The following is a 15,590-nucleotide window of genomic DNA, read 5'->3' on the forward strand; positions in this document are numbered from 1 at the left end:
CTGAGTTAAATTTACTCAAATTGAAGAAAATTTTACTCTACTCAGATAACATTTGGTCCCTCTCTACAAAGAGTAAAAGTTACTCTTTGGGTAGCGCTCTGGAAACTCAATATAGAGTCAAATTTACACTTTTTGAGGAAAATACTTTTGAGTCTGGAAAAAATACTCAGTAGTTTTTCCTGTGTATTCATTCGGTACACCTCTGTATTGTATCGAAGGCCCCAAATTGAAACAGTTCAGTACAGACGAGTGCAGCATTCCACCCCTATTAGGCGCTAATATTCTGTTCACTGTTACAACAAACTAAAGGACATTAAGAAATATCTGACAGCCATAAATACTGGTTAAAAACATATTGTATGTTTACAGGAGGTTTTTCAGACTTAGACCGACTTTTTGGTTTTATCTAAACTACGTACGTGTATGATTTCTCCTCTTAAAAATCATTCTGTGAAAGTATATTACTGTCCCCACACTGTGCTGTAATGGCAAAAAGAGATGTATCAGCCACCCCAGATGGGACTCGAACCCACAATCCCTGGCTTAGGAGGCCAGTGCCTTATCCATTAGGCCACTGGGGCTCTGGTTAAGTCCACCATTGTGTCCCATCAGACAATATGTCTTTTCGAGGCTTTCAAATGGAAGGTTTATTTGAAAACTGTTGTGGTTTAACTGACAGCAGAGTGAACCCCCCCTCAGCTCACAGATTTTTTCCAGTGAAGTATGGGTGCAGTTCTTCCATTCATGAACCTAAAGATGCTCACAGATAAATGATGACAATAGGATCATCAGACCTCAGTGAATACCGGACCAGACCATTGTTTGCAGAAACACAAACACAGTCCTGCTCAGTGTGTGTTAGCCCCTGAAACAACGACCTGTACACATTAGTGTTTGTTTAATCATTGGGTTGTCCTAAAAATGACTTAGCAGAGGAGGGTTTCAGTCTACCAACCTCTGGGTAATAGACCCAGTGCTTTCCCTCTGCTGTCAATCACCCCAGATGGGATTCGAACCCACAATCCCTGGCTTAGGAGGCCAGTGCCTTATCCATTAGGCCACTGGGGCTTGGATGGTGCTGTTTCACCTTCAAATTTCTCAAAATTACTGTAAGTAACGCACATGTGTAAACGTTAAAGTGAGACATAATATTATTTTACTAGCAATTATTTTTCATGTTGTTTGTAGATGTAAACATTTTCATAATCTAATTTCACCTCTTTTACTGTAAAACTCAGAGAAACATTTGCAAATAACATTATGTATAGATTATTATTATTTTTTTACTAGTCTGGCCCACTTGAGATCACATTGGGCTGGATGTGGAATAGTGCTGCAACAACAAATCAATTAAATCAATTCAAATCAATTCTTAAAAGAGTTGGCAACAAATTCGTCAGTCAATTCGTTGGATCTAGAGCACATTAGTATTGAGGCATGCCCGCACCCTGTGTAGTGGAACAGAGGAAAACACAGCAGCCATCTTTGACTGAAACGTAGTGCACCGTTTATGTAACAAAACTTTAATGTGGAGAAAAAAAATGGCCAAAATACCACAGCACGCTACATTTTAGGCAAACGGGGCTGCTGTGGCCATCGGGAACATAATGTAAACCTAGCTTAAAATAGCCTATGTGTCATGACTACTTTAGCCCGCTAGCTGGTTAGACACTATTATTGTAATTATGATGTTTTCATCCATCTCTGTTTATCGGACCACCTGACTATTGTTACCTATTGTTGACTGGATCCGATACATACAACTCTAGTTTGATAGACTATAAGAGGAGCTGGGTGAAGACTGTATCTTACTAGTCTCTAGCCATAACAAGTCTAGGTAGCATGCTAAATCTAACTGAACCTGAACCTATTGCAGGGATGTAATCATTAGTGACTTGTCTGCAGACTAAATTGCTTTGGGTTTAATTCTGATCTTTGAGAATTGAGTCTTTTGTGTTTATCTGATGAATTGGTTAGTTATTAAATAATCTACAGATGAATCGATTGTTAAAATTGTCGTTAGTTGCAGCCGTAATGTGGAACCTGAACTAAAATGAGTTTGACGGCCCTGCTTTAGAAGATGCTACATTATGTTAGAAGGATAGAAGCTGTAAAAAACAAAAAATTCCATGCTCCACAGTGTTCACCACCAAAGAGCAGATTTCAGACCAAATTCTAATGTTTGTGTGTAAGACTGAAAAGGTCCTGCTGTCCTAAAACATAAGTCCTCATTATAATAACAATGGCATTAGGAGTTCTCGTCGAACTCATGAGCCATGTTTGCACCTACACTCCTGCAGAATTACGGGTGGTGTTTTTGGTTCTGAAATGGATAAGTATCATCTTGGAATGAACCACATGAACCTCTTTTCATTTGATGTTTGTGCTGCCTTTGTCAGTTTGGCACCTTAAAAGGATAAACCCCGAGTGTTGCAGTGTTTATGAATATGGATGAGGGATATTGAACACCCACACGCCGTGTATCTGCAACTCATTTATACGAGTTATTCAAACTCTGAAAATGTACACCTGGGAAAGACGGTTCACGTCTCAGTATCGGGCGAATAAATCCAGTCTGGAAGAGCCGCAGACCATGAATTTTTCAGGACGTTCAGCGATTTATATGATAAAATGTCTCGGAATGTTTTAAACTGTTCTTTAATGCACCATTTAACAGAACATTAAAATATTGTTCATCTTCAAACTCATCGCCCCCAAAAAACCAGCAGCTCTACTGAACTCTCTTTATGATCGCCTTTGACATACTTATGGGGCTGTTTTAATCAGCTTTATAATGACTGGTGGCAGCATATGTAATGTTTGTTAATGGTTCTGTAGGGACATTTGAAGCCTCAACTTTAGGTTTAGAGGCTTGTTAAAATATTTATCAGCTGATAAAAAAAGAAGGGTCCAACTCTGGATAAAGGAATGAGTCTAAACTCTGCAGAGGTGGAAGAATTAAGACAAGAATGTAGAAGACAGAGAATAAAATATTACGAGTTGGTACTGATCTTTACCCAAATAAATATCAAGTCATTTATAATCTATAATAAAGTAAAACAACACAACACTGAACACATCTTCTGTCATTTTCATCTTGGATATGGACTTTGATTGTGATAATGTAGGTCAAAATCTTTTAATTTAGAGGAAAACAAGCCTTACGTCATTTAGTTTTAATGCTTCATATTTTACATCATTTTCATTTTGTCGTGTCTGAAATTTAACTTAATAATCATCTGGCTTTTTCAGCTTTTACTCAGGACCAAATATCAGTCTTAAAATGTTTCCTGTGATGATATTTTCTGCTGTATCTGTTGGACTGGAAAATATTAACACCTTCTAATCACATAAACCATTAACCTGATTATTTGTCTGTGGTCACAATAAGTCAGATCTTTGAAGGAAACATTAGTAGACATAATGAGGTCACATGGACTTAAAAGATGTAAACTACTCTATGGAAAATGCAACTTTTTGTAAGCATGTTTGACCCCTGTGATGGTTGAAATTCTCTCTGGTTAATACGTGAACAGAATGGAACAAAAACTAGTGTCCATGTAGACAGTTAGGATGGAGTTTGTAATCAGAATGATTTCAAAGTGCAGAATGTATTAAGGAACTCTAAAAACATGAAGATAAACTTGTACTTGAGTCATCACCTCAGTGAATAAACATGAATTCCATTTGGTCCCTGAATGCAGCAATTAAACCAGTATATTTAATGTATCAGCAGTTTTAACTTGTATATGTACGTGAATGTGTTTTATTTGATCATTTTGTATATTTCTGCACTTGTACCCACTGGAGGAGTTTTCGTCATGGTCAGATTCATTACCAAATGCATCTGTCTGCTTATGAATGCAGTTATTAATAAATGAACACAAAAAGTGGGACTCGTAGAGAAAACAGAAGAATTAAAATGGGCCAGAGTTGCAAATAAAGCCACGTGTTTGCTTGAGCTCATTAGGACGTGTTGGTTTATTTGTGTTCATTACGGACCATACATGCACTTGTGTTGACTGAAGGGCTGGACTCTGTTTACCTCCGACAAACACACTGTTTACAGCAGAACTGTCCGGAGATCCACAGTCAATACTAGAGGAAAACAACAACAAAACACAGACTCAAAGCAGGTTCGTCAGTAGAAGTATGAGTGTCTTGGCTCCATAGTCCATCCTCTGGTTTCTCCCCGCTGTTCGTCAGGTTCTTGGCAGCTCCTCCTCTTCCTCCCTGTTGCCTGGCGGTTGTTCTGCGCACTGCCTCTGCATGCATGTAGGGACGCTAATAGAAATGTGTGTGTGTCTGTGTCACATTAATTAGTTTCTGGAGAAATCTGCAGATTGAGCTCTTCCCGTCCCTCCCGTTAAATCTTATTCATTCTGTCAGTCATTTAGTGAACGACTTCATTCAATTTACAGCCACTATTTAACCCGTAGATGCATAAGTGGGTCCAAATGACCCGTTGAGGTTGTTTTCTAGCAATATCTTTGGAGTGAAAAGTTATTATTATTTCATATTCCAGGTATTCCTCAAAAACCATGTTATTGACATCTTGCCATTTAAATTTTCAGCTTATCTTTTATAGATGTTATGTAATTGTAGTTTTTGTATTACCACTCTGAACTTACTTAGGTTGATCAAAATGACCCGCATTCATTTACAGCGGAATTACATCAGAACATTTGGTTCATTCACCAGCAAAACCAAAGGACTCACTCACTCACCCACTCACTCCTTGTTCTATTGCTGTTATATACTATACATTATATACTACTGTATATATACCTTGCTTTTCAAATTTTCAAAATAATTTGAAAAACATTTTAAAATTGTAAGAAAGAAAAAAAAAAGTAAAAAACATAAAAAATAAAAAAATATATATTTTAAATGTTAAATCATTCTTTTTGTGGACCAAAATATAATACAAATGTCAAAACATACATACATAAAGTGACAAAAGTACAAAAGTGTCATAAAAACACATTGACTTTAACACGGGTCATTTTGACCCATTTATGGAAGAGTTTAGGGTCCAAACACTCAGACACTGAAGGGTTAACACACCTCTGTTTTATCTGAAGATGTTTCTGTGGCTGCAGATTTACAAACAGTTATGCATCACTGTTAATTTCATTTCCACTCGTACCACCTTGTTAATGCTGTCCACATTATTTAAACAAAAATATTAGATATATTGGTGGAACACTTTCTGGATCCGAATGGGTCAGAAATAGATCCTGTGGAAGAATTTGTCATTATGTTTGTGTTGGAAGTTGAAGTGCATTTTGGAAAGACCATATACGAGGGCTGTTCAATAAGTTCATGGCCTCACCCAGAAATACTGGTTGTTATAATACAGGATGTTACATTCTTTCGTGATGGGATAGTGATGCTTGAACATCGATGGACCAAGTGCATTGCTGTAAATGGAGATTATGTTGAAAAATAAAATAAAATTATCAGTCTGTGTTGTTCTGTTCTGGGTGAGACCATGAACTTATTGAACGGCCCTCGTAACAGATTTCAGTTCAATCTGTAGGATTAAATGTGACCCCAGAAACCCCCCTCCCCCCCCATGACTCCAGACAGCCATAAAACGAGGAGTCCAAGTGGAGCAGTGGGAAATAAAACTCTGAGAAGTTCTCTTGGAGAGATTTGGTGGATATCATGACATTTTTCACCTCAAAGGAACTCTGTCCTTTCAGTAAAATGTCAGATCTGAAGGTTGGAACCTACAGGATCTTTGACGGAATGTTCTATCCGTTAATTTGGAGTGATTTCTGAGTAGATTTAGCAGAATTTTCACTTCTGGAAGCATAAATTGAGTATCAGTGAAGGCTCCAGTTTGTGTTTTATGTATCATCTCTTCATTTGTGAACCAAAAACAGTAAATGTCTACATTTGGAGGGAATATTCCTAAAAAGTTTTTTTTTATGTGACCAATATAATGAATATTCCACTATTATTCCAGTTTTCCTGTACTCTGTCACAGCCTTTTTTCTACATCTTGGACCCGTTACTCATTCTAAACCTAATGTCGAGGGGTTCAGAACATGTTGATCAAAACCTTGGTTACCAACTGGGATTGAAACAGTTTTCTAGAGTCTAAAAGTTTTCCATTAAACTGAAGAGTTGTTGGCATATCATATTCTACAGGTTAGAAGACAGGATGGAGATGACGACAGAAATATAGAAACAAGTGGAAAAAACAATATGTGATCAATTGCATCTGTCATCTTTGTACAGATTAGAAACAAAGAAGGACTGAAAGAAAGAAAAGGTGTTTTAAGGAGGTTGTGAACATCGATCCGACTGAGGATGTCAGGATATGAGCCACGTTCCAGTCAATTTCACGTGAGCTATTTCAGTCACTCATCACGGCTAATTAAACTTCTTTCTCATGGTTGAAGGTCAACACACACACACACACACACCTGTATCACACTTCATGCTCAGAAGGTAACATTATCATCAGTCCCATAAGGTGTGAAAGACATACAATAAAAACCAACACCTTTACAACAACGTGACAGTTTAGAATAGCATGTCCTTTTAAACATGGGGTCAGAGGTCATTTACAGAACATACTCATCCAGACCAATGAGCAAGATAGTTCAACATGAAGCCCATGTGTAAGTATCTACAGGTTGTAATACCGTGGACGTCCACTAGGATTAGCTCTAGTTGACTCCTATAGTCCTATAATGAACATCTGTCTAAAATGGAGTCTTATTCTGGGGTCATCTGTTTTATTGGGACCCTCTAATATGTGCTGTGATCCATCATTAAATTCTTCCTCCTTTAATTATTTTTAGGGGTAAACTAAAGGATTTGATGATCGGCTGCGTTGGTCTTTGATTGACAGGTCGCTCACCTTTTGAGTCAGACTTTCAAGATTTAATTTGATTTAATAACATGTATTCACTCCTGACAGACGACTCCACTGTATTTGTGGTAAATAGCTTTTTTTTAAAAATGTTTTTCAGCTTTTTTATGTTTTTAGCCATTTTATGCAGTCTTAATTGTATTTTAATTTTACACTCTGTTAGTTTATTTGTATTGTACTGATGTGCCGCTTGGTCAGGTCTCCCTCACAAAAGAGATTTTATCTCAAGGGACTTCCTGGTTAAATAAAGGTTAAATAGATAGATAGATAGATAGATAGATAGATAGATAGATAGATAGATAGATAGATAGATAGATAGATAGATAGATAGATAGATTAGAATAGTCAGATCACCTCTGACTCCTCAGGCTCATGTAGTTCAGCCCCTTTTTGTCCAAATATGGTCACTTCTGGTTAAAAAAAAAAACACCAACATGGCAATGGCCATATTTCAGACTACTGGTTTGAAAACAACAGTTCAGAAACCAAAGGGTGATGTCTGTGTTCTTTTGTCCACTAATTATGAACATTTGAACAGGATCTTAAACTGTAATGTCTGTAAAACATAATTTAAGTTTTAATACAGGAAAATTTTGTGATATAGCATTAGATCCTGTTGTGATCAAATAATAATGTGTTTAGTATTTGTACATATTTCTGGTGTAATTCAATTCTTCCGGAAAAAATCTTTTAAAAAAGAAACAAAACCAATAAAAAATGGCCTTTTTAACAGTATAATGATATATCGTGATATATCGTATCGTGATCCTAGTATTGTGATTTGTGTCATATCACCAGATTCTTGCCGATACACAGCCCTAATTTTGACCCAAGACTGTATCTGGGACACTTCAGCCAACCAGCATTTAGGACTAGGGCTGTGTATTGGCAAGAATCTGGTGATATGGTACGATATATCACGATATATCATGATACTGTAAAAAACAGCAATTTTTTGTTTGTTTCTTTTTTTTAAATGATTATTTGCTTGAAGAATTGAATTACACCAGAAATTTGCACAAATACTAAACATATTTTTACTTGATCAGAACAGGATCTAATGCTATATCACAAAATGTTCCTTTGTTAAAACTTAAATTCTGTTTTACAGACATTACAGTTTAAGATCCTGTTCAAATGTTTATATTCTATTAGTTCACAACTAACATCATAACTTTATTTTTGTACAATCCCAACAAAGGAACTACCATCTGACTCTCAGACAGTAAAAAAGTGCTTTTGAGATGCTTCAAATAACCATTATTGAATTAAACAGTGTTAAATAATAATAAATAAGATATAAACAATAAAGAAAACCAAAAAACAAAAATGAACCTCCGCCATATCTACATTTGAATAAATACCTAAAAATATCCATGCAGTACTTTTTAATATCGATACAGTATTGTGAAATGAAATATCACGATATATTGCAGAACCGATATTTTCTACCACCCCTATTTAGGACTGGATTTTTCTATATCAGTGACTCACATGTGGTAAAATTTCACTACTTTTATTCTGGAAGCGTTTGACTTGTAGACCAGTGTTACAGCTGACATAAATACAACATGTCCCTGTTAACAAACCTGACGGAGGCTTAAGTAGAACTTGGTAAAATACGTCTGAATCACTCATCTTCCAGCTCCTCTTTGTCACTGACCCATGAATAAAATATGACGAGGACCGAAGTGTAGAACAAGACATTAGCATCTGAAACGTCAGGATGATAAGTGAACAAGTGTTGATTGTTGTGAGGATGTTTCCACCTCACAGATATTGTTGAGCTTCCTCATATCACGTACAAACACCTGGTTTTTATGGACATACTGTACATTTAGAAACTCCACGCCCTTCGTCTTCCTCCTACTGATGATAATAATAATACTAACGCTAATGACACAGGTTACAGGAATGACACTCGTGTAATTACCACTTGCGACATTGTATATTTATCACTCTAATGGTAGTTTCCCTCCGGAGAAATGAAAGCGGCGGCTCATAAGGACCAAAAACAATGAGGCTGTTGTGGGTAACGGCGGACGTGACCTCGCTGACCCCAACCAGACGATACGCTCTCATCAGCTCACATCAAACCTAATGATAATAATTCACAAGTGAGATAAACACAGTGTCGGCTGTCAGCTCATCACTGCTCCACAGATGTTTGTTTTTCGCCCCAAGTCTGTGGAATGTTTCTCAACAAACTTTATATTCAGTTTATCAAGTGAATATTAAGGCTTTTTTTTAGAAAATCTAGGGTGATTATCATGGAGATTTTTGGCAGTTTCTATTTACACATTTATATGATTATCACCACAGTTGAATGTTTTGATACGTTAAAGCTTTTTAGTCTCTAATGATGTGTCATTTTATCCACCTCTACAACGACAGTTTGCCAGTTGATGCCTCACATTCAGGTAGAAAAAAACAAACAAACCTCAAAACCACAAAGAATAGAATATGCAGTAAGAAAACCTTCCATACTGATTGTGCCACATGATATTTGTAAGACAGTGTCTATAAATATTCACCCACGTCGATGTTTCCCCCTATGATTGGTTTCACAAATGGGAACACGGTCAACATGACTTTACATTTTGGATAAAAATGATTGAAAATTCAGTGACGGGGTAAGACTTACTACAGATGTCTTTGTTTTGTTTTTTGTTTTCTCTAAACAGAGAACTTATATGGAACATACGTATGTTAAATTTCATGTTTTACCATTGTTGATTTTTCACACATGGTATACATATGTGCTTAGATGTCTGATGTAAAGTATCTCCAAATTTAAAAAAAAAGAAAGAAAATGACAGTGACACTCAAGCTCAGCTTTATTGTCATTCAATCAATAGATGTGATAGAATGAAATATAGTTGGATTACAGTTTATAGTTGGATGTGCAATATTGCACAGTTTACACAAACAGTTAAAGGTGGTGGTGCATGTAAACAGCAACATGAGCAGCAGCAACAGTTGAACAGAAACTAATGCAATGAAATCAGTTTTATTGATGATCTCTGACGTGTCCAAGTCTGATAAAAAACGTCACATCCTTCCCCCATGTTTTTTATCATGCTCAGATTTTTATTGAGGTTTTTCACATTTTAGCAAAGAGATACATATTCAAATTACATATTCCATTGTGGAGTTAGAGAAATAAAACAGTTGTGTTAAGTAAAGAAGCAAAAATAGAAGAAATAACACTCATGGTTACCGATATCTATCATCAAAACAAGATACATTCGAGTGTGTCAATCTGTAAGCATCGTTCACTGTCATACTGTGTCCATTCCTCCCACTTAGTCACAAAAACACGTTCTCTCATTCTAAGCCCATGGGTTATTTTCTCCATGGTGTAGACTTCTCTTACCCTTCCACCATGTTTTAAATGGAAAAAATCTCATATTTTGTGTTTTATTAATAAAACAAGTGGCATCGTGTGTTCAAACTGGTATTTAAAGGGTTAACCCTTTAAGCAAAAAAAAAAAAAAAAAAATCAATGTTGATATAAAGATTTCATAAAATGGTATCTTGGAATTACTTAGAGATAGAGTCATAGTGTAAATGGGGAAAAATATTGGGTATGATTCGGGTAAGTTTACTCATGCAATTTGCATATTGTGACGTCTCAGGGTGGCAGCCATATTGGATTGTGTAACTTTTAGTAAAATCGAACTTTGAACATATTTATATGGAAGTTTTCTTTGTGTTTTGTTTTTTTTCTCCTCTTATCCTTAAAATAAGTGAACTTAAATATTAGTAGAAAGTAAAATGCAGTAAGTTTTAGTATCTTTTTGTCCAATCAGCAGAGTAGACAAATCTGTCCTTATCTATCCAAACTAAAACTAAATTGACTTTACTTCCTTTCTAAACCAGCCCAGGACGACGCCTTTAAACTGGATTTACTTCTTCACTTTGATTAGAAACACTCCCTGAAATGATGTTAGGATTGAAGGGGCACATGTCCGCCATCTACTGGTGGGAGGTGGTAACAAGATTTGGAAACTGTATCTGGAGTTATTATGGTCTGTTTTACTTGTTGCAATTTTACGACTTTTACGCTTAAAGGGTTAATAAATAAATCAGAAAATGAACAGTCACCAACTAAACATGTCCTGTCATTGGAGGTGTTGATGTTGTACCTGTTTGGACGTCTAACTCGAGGTCGTTTTCTTCACTAAATACCCTCAAAGACCCCTCATACAACATCTAAAATCCATCCAAATATAAGTGTTAAATTTGAGAAAAGCAGCCGGTCTTTACGAAAGCAAATTGTTATTGGCAAACTGGAACCGTCTGAAAGCTTTCACCGGTTACAGTAATCCTAATTGAGTCGCAGAAACACTGGCTTAGGTGAAATCACAGGGCAGACGGAAAAAACCATTCACAAATAATTTATCTGAGTCATTACCGGCTTGTCACTGCCAGGGAGAACGTAAAGCCAACGCCTGGATCCTGACATGCAATTAAGTTTTGTATTAAGGCTGGAAACGATCGTGTCAGGTGTCAGACGCGGGTAAAACATTTTCAGAATCGTCTTAAAACGACAAAACAGCCCTTTTCTTCTTTTTCCTCCTAACTTCCCTCCATCCTGCCTCCACTCTCTCCTCCTCCTCTTCCATATTTCTCAGACTCCTCCTCTCCCTTCTGTCCTCCGTCTCTGCGGTGGTCGTTCAGTCCGTCATGCCCAGCCGTCCACGACCGAACGACCAATCAAAAGCCCCAGACTCGGCATAAAGCTCCACCAAGCTGCAGAAATCCTGTCGAAGGCCTCAGAGGAGGCGACACACAAACCCAGCCATGTTAACACTCATGTGAACAAACTGAAGACCAAGCAGAACCTGCTCACCTGCACCGACCTAACCACTAATCTGCTTAGTTGGTTGAAACTGATTAATTAGGTTAATCACTGCTCCAAAAAAACACCGTTCCTGAGTCCTTCCATCGTCACATTTTCGATCTGCAAAGGAGCCGTTAACAAAAACACCAAATACTTTTTTACCCTTTAAATGCCATGTTTGTAATGAAAACAAACCATATTTTTTGATGCAAAAACACAAAACCCTTTTTATTTTCAAAAGACTACATGATTTTAATTTACTTTATTTTTTTCATCCTGGCATATGTCAATGATTAACAGCAACATTGGTTCATATGCAGTATTATTTTTTTGTGCTAGGTCAAATGTTAGCTAAATACTAAAATGTGTCAACGCGCATTTTGTACTCTTTTGGTAGAAGGATCTTAGTGTAGGATTTTAACATTGTTTAGAATGTGCTGATTTGAGTCTGGTTTCAACCGGCTTGATATGTAAAGGGTCATGAGATAAGTTTTATTATGATTTGGCGTTATATAAATAAAATTTGATTGATTGGTTGATTGGTTGATTGATTTTAGTGGCTGGGTCATCATTTTAAAAATAATGCAAAAATGAACAACTTTTGAATTTTGACCTAAAACAAATTACGAAAAATAAATGATGTATAGGGTTCATATTTAGCTAAACCCACTTTTATTAGACTTTGGTTCATTTCTTTGTGTATTTGGACCCTAATCATTCATACAGTTTGAATTTGAACCCTCCAGCTGCGCAAAACTATCTTTATATTCATTTGGGCAAAAATCCAGTGGATTTCTACCGTCTGTTTGAATTCCTTCTTAATTTGTTACATTTATAACTAATTACATCATGGCATTTGCACATATAAGGTCCAGAGTGGTTGCAGTCCATACTGAAAATATGTCCAAACTTGGAGCCTATTACCTCAAATGTTCAGTTGTTGGTTGAACGGACAGAGCAGCATAGTCGACAGCCTGGAGGGGGCGGGGCCTGAAGTGGCTCATGTGCATTTAAAGGGCCAGCGCTCCAAACCACCTTTCTGGTGTCATTAGTCAGAAATAGGGTTGAAGATGGACCTGTGGAGTCGAATGAATGAAGAATTCAGACCCAAACAGAGCATTTACAGTTTATGGAGACCACAGCGAAATGTTTGAAAATGCATAATTATATTTAAAAAAACAAAAATATTACTCCTTTAAAAGTAGTAATAATAAATAATGATAAATGTTTGTATCTGATTTAGGACCACATGCGAAAGTGGCCTGGGTCATATTTGTGTGGTTCAGACTGTCTTAAAATAATCAGATATGGGTCACATATGGGAAAAAGTCCGATTTGTGCCATTTTTACCTGTGTTGGTCCCACATCAGCCCCTCGTCTTCAGTTTTGTCTGAATCTGTATCCTCTCTGCAGCTTCTCTCACATATTTCACCTTTTTCCTTTATTTCCTGTCATTTCCCTCTCCTCGTGTCACACTCCTGGCTGTTAATAATCTTCACACCTTGACAGGCGAACACGCCCGACGTCATGGAAACCAGGTCAGCGGCGGTGAAGGTTACGGTGTGTGTGTGTGTGTGTGGTGCTTTATGTTTGCATCTGAGGCTCTGAAGGCGTGATGGGGAATCTACGGGGAGTGACTGTGATGGTAACGGCAGCGTCACGGTCACAGGGGGACACGAACACACAAACACTGACACCGACATGTATGTGCAACACGTCAGAAACACAGCAAGACACACTCCGGTGTCTCTGATGATTTTCCTGGTGTTTTGTCTTGTTTACGCCCACCAAGTCAGTGAGTCTGTTGGTTAACCTGTTAAGGACTCCCATTAGAACAGGCCGTCTAGATTTATGTATGTTGTTTTCGTCAATTCTTTTGCACCATTTTAATATCTGTCCATTAATTATCACAATTATATGTAATAAATGCTTAAAACAGTGTGTATAGTAAAAATAAAAAATAAAAACTGACATGAATTTTTATCATATTTATTATGAAAAACAACTAAATGTGCAGAACCAAATTCTATGAGATTACAGAAATAAACTTTCAACTATTTTCCATGAGTTCAAACATTTGAGTTTGTCTGTGTCCATGTTCTTCTTCTTTTTAGTTCTTTCTAGTTCATTTGGATCCTGTGTGATAGTCTGTGTTCACTTTCTGTCTAGTTGTAGACAGAGCCTCTCACTGACAAAAACATCCATCATCTGATTCTTTTTCAGACATTGAATCTCCATCTTCCCTGGATAGATCTGCTTATAGATTCACATATATGTGTGTGTGTAAATATACATACATTTATATAATATTTACACATAAAATACAACTATCATTAGTCACTTGTCCATTGAACATATGAGCAAAATTTTACCAATATTTTCTAGATGTCGAAAGAACAGAAGTGCGTAATTTCCGTTTTTCCATTAAATCACAAATGCGATGATTTGTTTATTTATTATTGAGAGATGGCACGAGAAGTCATTCCATAAACATGGGAACAAATGTAAATATGGTGTTGATTTACAAATATGTTCAGTATTATTATTATAATATATTGCCCCTCTATTTCATACTAAATTAAAAAATGACTGGGTTTCCTGGTGTGTCCACACATACCGCAACATGTTTCTTTTAAAACTCTTCTTCGCTTGTTGTAATGTCCGTCAACATCCTTTTTTTTTAATTCATGTGACTCTAGTTGTGTAAAAAGGTCTTTCCATTGCAGTTTTGTGTGATATACCAATTGCACTACGTCCAAAAAACACCTCTTGCCAGCACAAAAATTTTTAATTGTAAAACGAGAGATTTGGCAAATTGTCATTTTTCCATTAGGTCAATTTTTATGTGCAAATTAAATTCGTGCAGTTTGAGGGTCAACTGGAAAATACAGAAAAACAGTGAAAAAAGGGCGAACCCCCCCCCCCCCCCAAAAAAAAAATGACAAAAAACACACTGGTAGAACACTCCAAAACAGCACTGTCACTATTATATGCAATTATTTACAAGAATTCACCGCTAAAACCTCACTAAAAAGCAGCTAAAAGTAATGAAAACCTTCCATCTCTCTCTCAGTGACTATACTCTGCTGCTCTCTGCTCCGCCCACTTCCACCCCTCCCCCTCAGACCTCTACGCAAATGTGTTCTAGACCAATAGAAAGAGCCTGATCTCATTTAAAAGATTACATTTGGATTCTGTTAATAGTGCAAATAGTTCAGGAGTTACTGTAATTTGTATGAGGATGGGTGAAAAAGTGTTGCACTGGAGACACACATCGTCCACAAAGGGTTAAAGGTGTGATTCATATAAATGACAGTCCCTAGAAATGACTCACTCGGACTTGTTCGAGTAAAACGTAACTGAATGTAACCCAAACAAACAGCAGCTGTGTCCCTGACAACTGCACTTGGACATGTGTTTGGTTGTGTTTTATTTGTTCGGTGGTGAAAAGGCCTGTTTGCAGAGTTACTACGGCAGCACAAATCAGCCCATTATTACCAGGGATGGGAGTCGATTACCGAACAGAGAACCTGTTGATTAGAACAGATACATGATGCACGATGTCAGCTGGAAAAACCATCATTTATGGAGGTTTTCAGTTTGTTCAAGAGGCTTAAAACCGAAGCATATGGTTGATGTTTATGAGCAGATTGATGTCCTTCTTTGATTATCTTCACACAGTCTGAAGGACGTTTTCTTCTTTTCACCCAGTTCCTGTTTTCATTCTCGATTCACTTATTGATTATTGAGTTTTCTGAGTTGAAAAAAGCTATCCTGCAGGTTTTCAGTGTTGTCGATAGTAGATTAAAATGAGATATTTGTTGTGTTTGTTTTCAGCTCTTTTCATCCTGCTGC

General features: G+C 36.9%; 1 protein-coding gene and 2 non-coding genes across 3 annotated transcripts in view; 1 reads left to right on the forward strand and 2 right to left on the reverse strand.

The window, feature by feature from the left end:
• bsna (bassoon presynaptic cytomatrix protein a) overlaps positions 1 to 15,590 on the forward strand; it is a 210,243-nt gene that overhangs the window by 15,720 nt on the left and 178,933 nt on the right.
• trnar-ccu (transfer RNA arginine (anticodon CCU)) lies at positions 509 to 581 on the reverse strand. The gene has a single exon. It is a non-coding gene; the product is annotated as a tRNA-Arg (tRNA).
• On the reverse strand, positions 996 to 1,068 carry trnar-ccu (transfer RNA arginine (anticodon CCU)). Its single transcript has one exon. It is a non-coding gene; the product is annotated as a tRNA-Arg (tRNA).

This window comes from Sphaeramia orbicularis, chromosome 7 (genome assembly GCF_902148855.1).
Source record: "Sphaeramia orbicularis chromosome 7, fSphaOr1.1, whole genome shotgun sequence".
In the NCBI taxonomy this organism is placed as follows: Eukaryota; Metazoa; Chordata; class Actinopteri; order Kurtiformes; family Apogonidae; genus Sphaeramia; species Sphaeramia orbicularis.